The sequence below is a fragment of the Gymnodraco acuticeps genome, unplaced genomic scaffold (assembly GCF_902827175.1).
Source record: "Gymnodraco acuticeps unplaced genomic scaffold, fGymAcu1.1, whole genome shotgun sequence".
In the NCBI taxonomy this organism is placed as follows: Eukaryota; Metazoa; Chordata; class Actinopteri; order Perciformes; family Bathydraconidae; genus Gymnodraco; species Gymnodraco acuticeps.
The window spans coordinates 270,477-283,170 of NW_022990957.1; the positions used below are offsets into that span (position 1 = coordinate 270,477).

General features: G+C 42.3%; 1 pseudogene; it reads left to right on the forward strand.

Annotated features, from left to right (window-relative positions):
• The first annotated feature begins 1,582 nt into the window (after positions 1–1,582).
• LOC117558762 overlaps positions 1,583–12,694 on the forward strand; it is a 35,967-nt pseudogene continuing 24,855 nt past the window's right edge.

The following is a 12,694-nucleotide window of genomic DNA, read 5'->3' on the forward strand; positions in this document are numbered from 1 at the left end:
CGATCAAGCGGCGCCGGGGCTCTCATCCCCTCTCAAAACATTGATGGAAGACACAGGTCATGCATGTGTAATGGGATAATATTTCCATCACTTTCTCTTAGCAAAACATACAATAATAACAAGCCAACCTGCAGTATAGGCAGCGTTTCCCCCTGAAGTCATTGCTGCTTATTCTATCCGTTTTGAAGCTGCATGAGGATGTGCTGTCTGTGCTTTTACTCCACTGTCTGGTCTCCATAGAAACTCAGATTTTGAGCACAGAAATCTTGCACTTGCACCACATACGTTGTGTTTAAACCTGCAGCCTGATGTGAACACTGTGTTTATCTTTTAATAATTAATTGATCATGAAAGGAAGCCCAAGGCAATACATATCACACAACCAGATCGATTATTTCATGCACCATTGAGGGCTAAGAAAACGCTCTATACAAAAAGCTACACTCAAGAGAGGCGCATAAATCAACATATGAAGTAGCCGTCTCCATTACTTCCTAATATAATCCATAAAAGCTTCCTGAATCCCAAACGTACGGTATTAGTCAGATTACGAGTACTCTCCTTCATTTTTAGCTAAAACCAGACATATTTCAAAATCCTGCTGGGTCTCTTATGTCAGTTCTAGATTATATATAAAACATTTAAATATTTCCTCACCTTTTTGTATTTATATATGGAGGTGAAACTGAAGGAGAGATCATGTATCTGCCACAAAGCTGTACATTTGAGAAGTATGATCATTTTGTTAAGAAGGAAAATATATTTCAAACATTACAATTCAACTGCAGAGAATTATTCTACAACCACTTTAATAAGTTCATGTTATGTGTTATAGGCAAAAGCACCATTCCACCATCTCAAATGTGAATATATTCTCCCCTAAATCTGGGTTTTTGGACAGATTTGACCTTCTTTATGATAGCAAAATTATAGATTGATTGAAAAAGTCATCATATTGATCAATAATGAAAATAAAGTCAGTTGCAACTTTAATTTATAGCAATGCCATGTGACCTTGCTGTAAAATGGTTGCCCTTTGACATTGGCTAGCCATCAGAAAATTATAGTAAACATTTGTGCAATCAGCCACTTGCTTTCACATTATATGCAACAATAATAGACTAGTTGGCTGCATATGCACTAATAGGGTTTTGTTTTGATTTGATTAGATTTATTTCGAATGTGTAAAAACAAGAATACAAAATTGATACAAACATATTACTGATTGTAAATTATATATAAACAAATCTACTTAATTACACATCCAAAAAGGGGTTGGAAGAAGTTTACACTTATGTAATCCCACCCCTTCTCCCCAAAACTAAATTATTAACATATATATTTTCTTTTTCTTAAAGAAATACATTTGTTATTGAAAAACAAACAAAAACATAAAACAAGATAATAAACAAAGAAATACATAAAAGAGGTAAATGGTAATCAAGGGTAAATGTATTTATCACCGAACTTCATGCTGAAGAATAAATACTCCAGAAATGAGCTGAGAACCTAAAATCTCTCCCGCCTGTCACTCTCCCGGAGCCCCCGCCCCGCCTGCCTGTTAACGGGAACTCCCCCTAAGTTCCCCGGTTCTCCTCTCTCTGCTCATTCTCTCCATGAGCTGTCACACACACACATATTCCCACACACACTGAATCATACGGAGTCGTTGCATGTTGGAGCAAACGAGTGAAGGCTACTGTCCGCTGCTCCCCGGTTACCGAAAAGCGGCGTTTTGGTTTTCGCAGTCTGCGGCGAGGCTCGTCGTGACAGAGTTTGGAGACGGCTGAAGGAGCAGTGAGGAGCGGGCGAGGAAAAGGTAAGAGATGGTGTCAAATCTGTGTTTTCTCCTCGCTCTGTTTGGAAACTTTACCGTGTGTGTGCGCGGTGTTCTCCGCCTGTATCGTCAGCTGCAGGTTTTTTTTTAAACTAGGGCGTGTTTATTGGAGTGTTTCTGTAAGGGCGTGCGTGTGTCTGTGCGCATTGGAGAGGGGGATCCTCTTGTCGTGTCACAGGAAGTTTGGAGATTGTATCGGACCATTGGAGAGGGCAACCTGCTCACTGGCCAAACTAGCCAAAAACTCATGTGAGTGGAGGCTTAAAGAAAGCTGGTCTTGAAGTAAGCACAGGTAACTTGGTTTGTCAAGTTGAGCCAAGTGCCTGAATCCAGCCATGTGTTGTTGTCCAGATTCAAGAAGTTGCAGAAGTCTAAGAGAATTGTGATTTGAATCAGCACATCAACCCGACCACGGATAAGCGGGAGAAGATGGATGGATCAGCACATCAAGTAGAATTTCTTCTGGATATACTTTGAGGAGAGTATTTAAAGGTTATTGGTGTATTAGAAAACCAGGATCATATTAATTTGACGTCACTGTACTGCTTAATAGAACAAAGCAAGTGTATTTCTTGAGCACCTTTTTAAACAAAAGCAATTCATAGTTCTCCAGTTTACACAACACAAAGAAAAGCATTTAAAAACACAATAAACTCAAACCTAGGTGTGGCTATCCAACATACTGCCTGTGTTTGTATGGACTTCAACACGCCCATCATTTGTTTGTTTCTGTGTGTATGTGCATATTTATAAGTGTGTGTGTGTGACAAGCTGGTGATATCCTGTCAGATCCTGCTAGGTGGGGGTCAGTCACAGGGTCTCCCCTCTGGAATTCTCTTAGAATAGATGCAACACACACACACACACACACACACACACACACACACACACACACACACACACACACACACACACACAGCACATCTTCAGTCAGCTTAATGTCCTTTCTTTAATGATATGTCTGCATCGTTTGCAAGGGTGCTAAGCTCCAAGAATAGAAGGATGATAGCAACTGTGACAAAGTTAGACTGTGCTCTTAGACACATGCAGTTGTTTAATCATTGACTGCCAGTACCTTCCATGTGCATGTGGGAATATTTGTAGTTGTTCTTTTTATTTGTATTTGTATTTGGTTTAGATAGCTCAATAGGTGTTGTTATTCAAACCTGGGACTTGACCGCTGATTGGCTATTCTTTTTCTACACCTACTAGTACTACTACTGGACAGTGAATAATAGCAGCAATGAGTCAGAGTATGGCACGTTAGGAGAGCAACAAACCAGTGTTCTCTTCCCTGTGCTGTTCGGATGATGGATGTGTGTGTGTGTGTGTGTGTGTTGTGTGTGTGTGGTGTTGTGTGTGTGTGTGTGTGTGTGTGTGTGTGTGTGTGTGTGTGTGTGTGTGTGTGTGTGTGTGTGTGTGTGTGTGTGTGTGTGTGTGTGTGTGTGTGTGTGTGTGTGTGTGTGTGTGTGTGTGTGTGTGTGTGTGTGTGTGTGTTGTGTGTGTGTGTGTGTGTGTGTGTGTGTGTGTGTGTGTGTGTGTGTGTGTGTGTGTGTGTGAGAAAGAAGGAGAGAGAGGATCTTGTCTGCTGTAACCTGAGCTCGACTGGACACACTGACTCTTGAAAGGCCACAAAGACAGAACTGCATAAACTGTGGGGAATGTGGACGAGTGAGTGTGAGAGAGTTATAGGTCAAAAACATCCCATCAACCACCAACACATCCATTGACACCATCATAGTAATACACCCAATCAATGACATGGATCAATCTATTCTGTCCCACTACCAATTATACAACTTAAATGCGATGTAGGGCTTTATTCTACGATTCTTTCCATTATTGATGATCCTGTGGATATTTTCTGAAGCACAGTTTCGTGATTCCTTTTTTGTGTTGGACTAAAATACTCATATGTCAGGAAAAAACAGCTATTTCTCCCAATGTGTTGCTGGAGTAAAGGATTGCTAGTTATTTCTAGGAAGAAATACCCTTAAGTGATTAATCTACTCTCCGTTTAGTGGAGAAAGTGAATACTGCTGAATACACATACTTTAAAGAGATGCTGTATGCGAAACCAATGTGAATTTGGAAAATTACACAGTATTTTTCTATTTTAGTATACTTCAACAATGGAATTATGATCAGTGGAAATGGCCATGACACCTCTCCTTTAATAATAGCTTCAGCATTTCTCAGTGTTCTTCTTCTCCCCTCTCCTCTTCTTTCCTCTACACATTGCGGAGGAGGTTTTTCTGGCGCTTTTACTTCCAGATAAGTTGACTGATAAGCAACTGTTGCCTTCCAGCTCGAATGGATGGTTTGTGGGCGGATTAGTGGGCGACAGAGTCTGTTTTGGAACTGCATTTATATGAGCGATGGTTTCTCGCTGTCCCTCACAGATGTGTCTTCTCACAGGTGATCGTTGTTCCCATGCTGTGTGTACAACTCTGTGTGTGTGTGCGTGCAGTGGTGTGATATTAATCTGGGTTTCATCCATTTCTCACATAGGTGTAAAAGAACAGTAAGTGCCTGGCAGAGATTTCCCATTGGAACATATTGGGAATGTCCTGCTGTAATGGAGTAATAGCTGTGGTTGTGGGGTTTAGTGCAGACAGATGTAGGTGGGCTGAGTCACTAAACGTAGACTTACTACACCCTTTGTTATTCATGTTGTGGATCCGTCATGATCTGCCTAAAAGGATCCGAATTAGTAATGGGAAAATTCCTCTATTTTTGGAGTAAATTAAACTGCAATTTAATAGCTGTTTTTATGAGAAAACACAGCAGACATTTGATGGTTTCTCAAATGTGAGGTGTTTAACAATAAGGAGGTAGGGAATCTGTGAGTGCTGTACTTTCAATTATGCATGTAGCACAGTGCAGTATGTTGTCTCTGTTTTCACAAATGTAACTACCTACTATTATGGGAAATTTGATCTAGTTTAAGAACAAATATTTGGTTCGCCTCTATTCACCTCGCTCTTGAGAAATGGTAGCATAAAGGTTACCGCAACATAACCTTCTCTTGTAGTAAGCAACACAAAAAAACAGTTAGATAAATTCAATAGATACAGATGTTATGAATCTGTGAGTGCAATACTAGCACAGACATGCAAGGTAACGTTCAATAGGAGAGCAGTCAATAAAAGAGTTATATAATATCAAAAGAAAATAAATGGAAGCTGTGTTTGAACTAAATGGACAGACACACACCTCTTTGGTTAAGTCTGGACAACTCCCTCCATACTGTGTTTAACTCTGGCAGACAGCTTCTGTGTGTGAATTTTTTTTTTTTTTACGTAAGGGGGTAATAAAAAGATTAACAAAGAAAGATGCACATGGAGAGAAGACAGAATCCAGTAAAATACAACATTAAGTTTCATTTTTGGATTAGTTTCTTGTGTAATTATGAGTTACATAAGACCCACACCCTCACTGTTTGTGTGTGTCTGTCTTTCCGTCTGGGTGTGTGAGTGTTGTTTGGGTGTGGTGTGTCTATAATTAAGCCAGCATTAAACTGTGTATCGGGCTGCTAAAGAACTTCTCATATTTATGCTTTCTAATTGATTCAGAGTGAGATTTATGAGGCACTCTGCACCCACATGTGTGTGCCTGTCCATGGTTGTTCAGCGCACAAAAAAGCACACACACCGGCACGCACACACATACACACAGGGACACACAAAAGCTCCGAGTTACTCATCACTGCAGCACAAGGCACTATTGTATTTAGCATGTTCATGGCACTTTTAGTGACATAGTCATTCACATTTCCCAGCAGCATATGTATGTGTGTGTGTGAGAGTGTGTGTGGGTGGTCGTCTCGTATTCCATGTAACACTGCCGGGTGCTAAAAATGAAGACGTGACAGGGAACGTGTGAGTGTGATAGTGAGAAGTGTGTGTTGGGAGGGAGAGGGAGCTGCGTCTTAATAAGCTGAGGTTACACACTCTGCTTGGTTATCCTTTGCCATTAGTGTCAAAACTGATTTTCTAACTTCTCTATCAGATTTGTTTTAGATAAACTGGTGGCCTTCATATTACAAATTCAAATGAGCGAATAGGGAAATGCATGAAAGGTAATACAGCATCAACGAAGGGAGGTTGGGAATTTGAAAGATAGAGGAGATACTTCAAAGTTACCCGACAAGCACCTGTTTTTACATGCTGTGGTTTGTGGCTAGCCATAAAAGTGGTATACTGTTGAAGGAAACAGGTTGGATAGGGTTGATGCATTATCAGTTATGGTGGTAGCCTAAAGCTGACTTGAAGTAGTTGTGGGTGATGTGGGAAGAACTGCTAAAGTTGCTCCTTGTTTTTGACAACATTGAGTACCATGTCAAGTTTAATTATGTGCATCTTATCAAGTGTTATCTGACTGAACATCCAAAAGTCTACACATTGTTAAAGAGTAATTCTATTCTAACACCAAGTCTGAGTCTATATGGCCATAGTTGTGACCGTTGTTTCAGTTCTGATAATATTGCAATCACAAAAGTCAATAGCCGCTTTCACACCAAGTACTTTGCCGTACTTAGTGCCCAGCACTTATACCTCATTCACACCAACGCAACTCCGGTTCAAGCTCTGTGCTAGAGCTTTTCAGGTTCAGAACCAGTTCTTCGGTTTAGCTCCGGCTCTTTTCACACCGCCCAGAGTCCGACTGGTGCTGCGTCATTGCAAGGCAGGGCAAGGCAAGGCAAGTTTATTTATATATCACTTTTCAACACAAGGCAATTCAAAGTGCTTTACAAAAAATGAAAGACATTAAGAAAAAGGCATTTAAAATCAGTCATTAAAAAGAAAAGCTAATAAAATAAACATTAAAAGAAAAAATACATGGATAAAAGAAATTGCGTCATCGTTTGCGTCATGACGTAACCGTTTGCGTGCCTGCTTCATAAAGCCAAACCGCGCTGAAACCCCTCACAGCTCACACCGACAACAACAACAATGGCCGATTGTGTTGAAGCGCTACTCGTTTTGGTTTTGCTCTGTCGAAACGAAATGGAAGAAATGGGATGACTTTACTACCAACTTTACAGTCGTTACATGCTACATTAAAAACTGCTTTACAATCGTGATCATCAACTTCAACGACGATTCCGATCCCCCCTGCCACCGCCTCGAAGCGTGACGTATGCAGTGCTTTTGCTCTAAGCGGACATTTTGTTGGTGCTTGAAACAAACCGGATTCCGGAGCTAAGAGGCTGCTCCGCTGCGGTGTGAACAGGGAAACCCGGTGCTTTTCAAGCTCCAGCTCCGAACCGGCCCTGAAACACCGTTGGTGTGAATGAGGTATTAGTGCCAGTACTTAGTACCCCCATGGAACTAAGTACAGATCGCGTTCACACCGGAATAAGTTTTAGGCAAGATTACGCAAATGAAGCCGCTGACGTCACTTCTTCTTCTTCGGGTTTACTGGCAGGCCGCAAACCACTTCACGGCGTATACTGCCACCCAAAGTTCCCGGCCGGAAGTCCCCGGAGTTGGGGACTGGCTTCAGTAGAAGCTGCTGGGAGTCCCAGCAGCTTCTACTGAAGCCTTCAGAGTAAATCGCCAGAACGCCGACACCTCCTCATCACTCGACCGCTCCCATGTTTTTTTTTGTGTTGCCATAAATTATTCTCTCTCCGTTTGTGCGCGGGGCTAATGCTAATAATGCTAATGCCAGCAAATACAATGGCGGCTTCACAAAACTTTTCAGAGTTTTTCGGGGCGTGGTTTGCAATCCGCCCAGCCAATCAGAAATTGGTACTTTTCCACCCCAGGATAGTACCACCTCTCTAGCAGGCATTACAAATGGGGGTAAAAGTTCTCGGAACTAAGTACTCTTTTTGGTGTGAACGCGAAATTCCAGGCACTAACGGAACTAAACGGGAAAAGTACGGGTAATAGTATGAACGCGCCTATTACTGAAATCTGGGGACGCAAGTACGATGGGGCCAGAAACATGAGCAGCAATATGATGAGTTTTATCAAATCAAATTGAGTTTAAAATCGGATAAAAATCACCCCAGAAAATCAATGAAGTTAGAGAAGAAGTAAAGGGAAGTTTAAAAGGGAGATTCATGTATTTTTTCATCATTAAAAAGATAATTTAGGACTTCTGCTTCTAATTTGGGTAATAAAGATTCAACGAGTCTCTGGTTCAGTTGAGATTTGAACAAATAAACCTTGAAAGGATTGGTAATGTCTTCCTGTTTGGAATTGAATCTTGTATAAAACAGTACCTTTGGAAAACTCTGATTTGCTTTAAAGTTGAGTTGTGTTGTTATGAGTTGTGTAAAATATACTCGCCCACACATGCAAACAAGCAGACAATGTTTCCTGATTAGCAATAACTGAACTTTATTTGGCAGTAAAACCCGAAGTGAGCGCACCTTTTGTCGGCAGTAATCCGTCATTGCTCAGGAAAATTGTGTGCATGCTCACGAACAGTAGGTCAAAGTTGAACCAGGATGTTTTCGATGACAAGATGTAGATAATATGTAACTCATTACCTCAATACCTCTGAGATTTGTATCAGAGAGATACTCTGACATGATTTACAGCAATACTCAAATATTGTTTAGTCCTATTGTGCTTTTGATTATTTTACTTCTACAAAAAACTGCTGCTCACATGTCGGTTGCATGTTTTGGTTTAAAAGAAAGTGTGAGAATTCGAATCCAGTGCACAATGGGGGTGATTCATACATGAGTGGGAGGTGGACTGTGCCCGATGGCCTCTTCTACCACCTTTAACCAATGAGAGATGCACCATGGGAAACAGGAGGAGAGGGAGAATGAAAGGAGAAGGGCGAGAGGGTGAAGATTAGCGAGACAGGGATGAGGAGCCGGACACTTTGATTCACAGATCTCCCATCATCCTCTGCTGCTCATTGACTGGCTCCATTGTGGCTGCGTTAGAGGCGTCCTGATTGGTTGGTTGGCTCTGAATGTCACTGCTTCTCGTCCGTGGACTCTGGAATTTGTGTGTGTGTTTGTGTGCGATGAGTTAATAGCTGTCCATTGAGTGGTTGATTGTGTTCTGTTGTTCACACTGGTTCTCTTTGTCCAGCCTCTACACACACATGTGAATCTGAACCAGGCATTCCTCCAGTGGCAGGACACTTGCCAAGAGAGAAAGAGAAGAAAAAGTACTAAGTAACTAACAGTACCATTCATAGTCATGGCAGTGCGGTTCCTCCTGGCCCTGGTTCGAGACATGAATGGGTCTGAGAAGCTAAAAATATTTTACGGCTGCTTTTTATGCTCCTTTTACTCCTCCTGCTTCTTTCATTACTTCTCTCCTCTGTTGTGTTCTCTCACAGTGGAAGAAAAGGAAGCCTGTGCTGCATTAGGATGCTTTTAATAGCGTTTCGTTTTTTATTGAGTCAGTCTGTGGTTGCAGTTCTTCGAGGTGTAAATTTGCGCAAGTAACCCCCTGGGTAAAAAAGCATGGTAAACAGAGGCTGGAGGTTAGAAAGATAGCAAGAAAAGCGGATCACACCCTGCAGGAAAGCCCATGAGTAATCCAAACTTGTGACATCATAATAAGACGGTATGAGCGCTTTTTCCCGCCGAGGCAGTGGGGCGTCCTGGCCTGCAACGTCCTGAGCTGTATACCAGACGTGCGGACTAAATGATAGAGGCTAAGGGCTGCTTTTTATTGGTCAGTGTGGCTAGACCATGCGTCTCACTGCCTACCGCAAACCGAGAGGAAAGAGACGGAGAAATGGCGGTGGAGAGCAACAATTTGCAGCGAGGAGACATGAAGGTGAAGCGGCAGACACAGAACTCACAGAGAGAGGGAAGTAGAAAGGCAGAGAAGTAGTGGGTAGATTATTTGATCCACCATTAGGAATTCGCTTCACCACCGAAATACCTCCAGTGCAGCATGGGAAACAGGGGGGGAGACTATTTTCAGGGCCCTGTTTGTTATGCCAGCCAGCATCTCGGGCAGATTGAAGGTTTTGCAGATCGGTGAGTACATTAACATGTGAGATGGGAGGAGGAGGAGAAGAAGGAGGAGGGGGGCAGGAGTTTCTCTCAATGGGGGGGTGAAATGACCCCATTGCACCAGTGTGTGCCCTCTTGTTTCCCTCCCTCTCTCAGTTCAATCTAAACCCATTCAAGCGACTTTATTGGCAAGATAAGATATCTGTGACATTGCCCAGGCTTAAGTGCCTCTCTCTGGTTGGACGAGCAGGAAGTACAGTAGGTTGGTGGTGAGAGAGGAATGACGGTCTTTATCTCGATCAGTAAACACAAGTCAAGGGAGTCCCTACAATGTTTATACTGTGTATTTAACTCACCCACTCCCATGCATACACACTTGGAGGACACACAGTCGCTCACACAAAGACACACACTTGTGTTTATGGATACGAAGGCCTGCTCACAAAGTCAAGGTCACACTCGCATGTAGGCACACACATGTATGGTTGGACACAGCAGCGGTGTGTGTGGTGGACTGTTGGCAGCCAGTATACGGTGCACTGGTCAGATCCCAGCACACAAGCTTCCCTCCTGCCTGCTGGTCTGACCACTAGTGTGTGTGTGTGTGTGTGTGTGTGTGTGTGTGTGTGTGTGTGTGTGTGTGTGTGTGTGTGTGTGTGTGTGTGTGTGTGTGTGTGTGTGTGTGTGTGTGTGTGTGTGTGTGTGTGTGTGTGTGTGTGTGTGTGTGGTGTGTGTGTGTGTGTGTGTGTGTGTGTGTGTGTGTGTGTGTGTGTGTGTGTGTGTGTGTGTGTTGTGTGTGTGTGTGGTGTGTGTGTGTGTGTGTGTGTGTGTGTGTGTGTGTGTGTGTGTGTGTGTGTGTGTGTGTGTGTGTGTGTGTGTGTGTGTGGCCTAGCATTACTATACTTGTGGGGACCTAAATCTGTTTACATAGTCACGTGTGGGGACTCACCTCCCTTATGGGGACAAATTGGAGGTCCCCATGAGGGGAATCATTAATTTTAGGGCGAAGACTTGGTTAGAGTTAGGGTAAGGGTTAGGCATGTGTTGGTTAAGGTTAGGATAAGTCTCCAGGAAATGCATGTTAGTTAATGTAATGTCCCCTGAAGTGATGTGTGTGTGTAACCTTGTGCGGATGTGCTCTGTATTTTTCTCTCATAGCTGCACATTTGGCATTTTTGATGATATTTTACATGCCTTTCATGCTTGTGTTTGTTTGCATACGTTTGTGTTTGCAGCTCCTTCAAAGTAAAGCAATGCTTAATATTGAAATCCCAGAGCTGCTGCTGTTTAATGGCACTGTATCGAGCATAAATACAACACAAAAGAGGTAAAAATCGAGCATTACAGTGCAGTTTAGTAGATATTTTAATGGCTTCTTTCTTTCTGTCTTCCCCCCCATCTTTGCTGTCTTCACCGCCTCATCGCCCGTTATCTGTCCTCTGCTCAACCAAGTGTACCTAATCCAAATGATCCATCTTTCTCCTCACAACTTGCACCGATTTAGGCTTGACTGATCATGTCTGTTATAAAGCAAATGACCTTTGTCTTTTCCCCCCACTTTCACAGCATTACTGCAATATGAGGCAGCATACAGCGGCACAAACAGAAAGGAAATGAAAGGGCTATAACATTCAACCTCACGTATCACAGGAACATAGTTTGAATGTTTATGTATAAAGGAGGGCTTAGTGGTTTGATGTTGATGGCTGTAGCTGATGAAGCAGACTTCATCATAACCAGGAGACGGCTAGCTTGAGAAAGACAGTGCAAGCTTAGACGAGGGAAGTGAACAGGTGTAAAGTAAACAGGTCAAGTTGCCCTTGAGCCACACGTGGAGTTGCTCTTTTGCCAGGAGATTAGCTGTGAAGCAGGCCTCCATCGGAAGTGAATGTCCTTCGCTGTCTTTCCAACAGAGTTTATTTAACAACACGAGTCACAGCGGACTCTTGAGGACGCTGATTGTGTGACTTCTCTTCTTACTTTGATCATGGGAAGATGGTTTGGGATGTGTGTGTAGCATTGGTGTAATAATCCCTCACTTCCCCTAAATGTAAGCGCTACATCCTTGTAGTTTCCATGGCTACAGACACTGCTGGATCGCCGCTGTGAGACATACGTTCACTGACACCAGACGGATGAATGTAACTTCAACCGGTAGTTAGAGCAGAGTCGTGCTGAGAGCTGAGACCCAAGAAATCCTCTAACAAATGTATTTTTTTGTCGTCTCTCTTCTTCTCGTGTGTTGGAATAACATCAGAGACATTTCCGTCTTTACTGTGTGACAGCAAGGCTACAATTTATATCAAATCGTACCAAACATGAACAGTTTTCTGACTTTTAAGTGGATTTGATTTAAAGATCATATGGGTTTGCCGTGATCTGAGCGTGGTTCAGCTCCATCGCACAAAAGCCCAGAAACGTCTTGAAATGTTGTCGGATTCTTCAAAAAACTCCTAGTTTTCACACCTGCCGCTGCTTGCACTTATACGTGTCATTTTCCACTTGTTTGGATATTGTTATGAGAATTCACATTCAAATAAAACTGCATCCTTTTTATGTTTGTCTAAACTTTGGAGGAGAGGATGAATTATGTGCAATATTTGCTGACAGTTACACAATAACGGTGTGCCCCTTCCCATTGTCCTTGTGGATGTTGTTTTCAGGAAGCATGTTTATTCACTTAAGCCCAGCTGTTGGGAGAATGCATTTGTTGAGACATTTTGTGAGTTTAGGCAAGGCAAGTTTATTTATATAGCACTTTTCAACACAAGGCAATTCAAAGTGCTTTACAAAAAATGAAAGACATTAAGAAAAAGGCATTTAAAATCAGTCATTAAAAAGAAAAGATAATAAAATAAACATTAAAAGAAAAAATACATGGATAAAAGTTACAGTGCAGTCTAAGATATGAA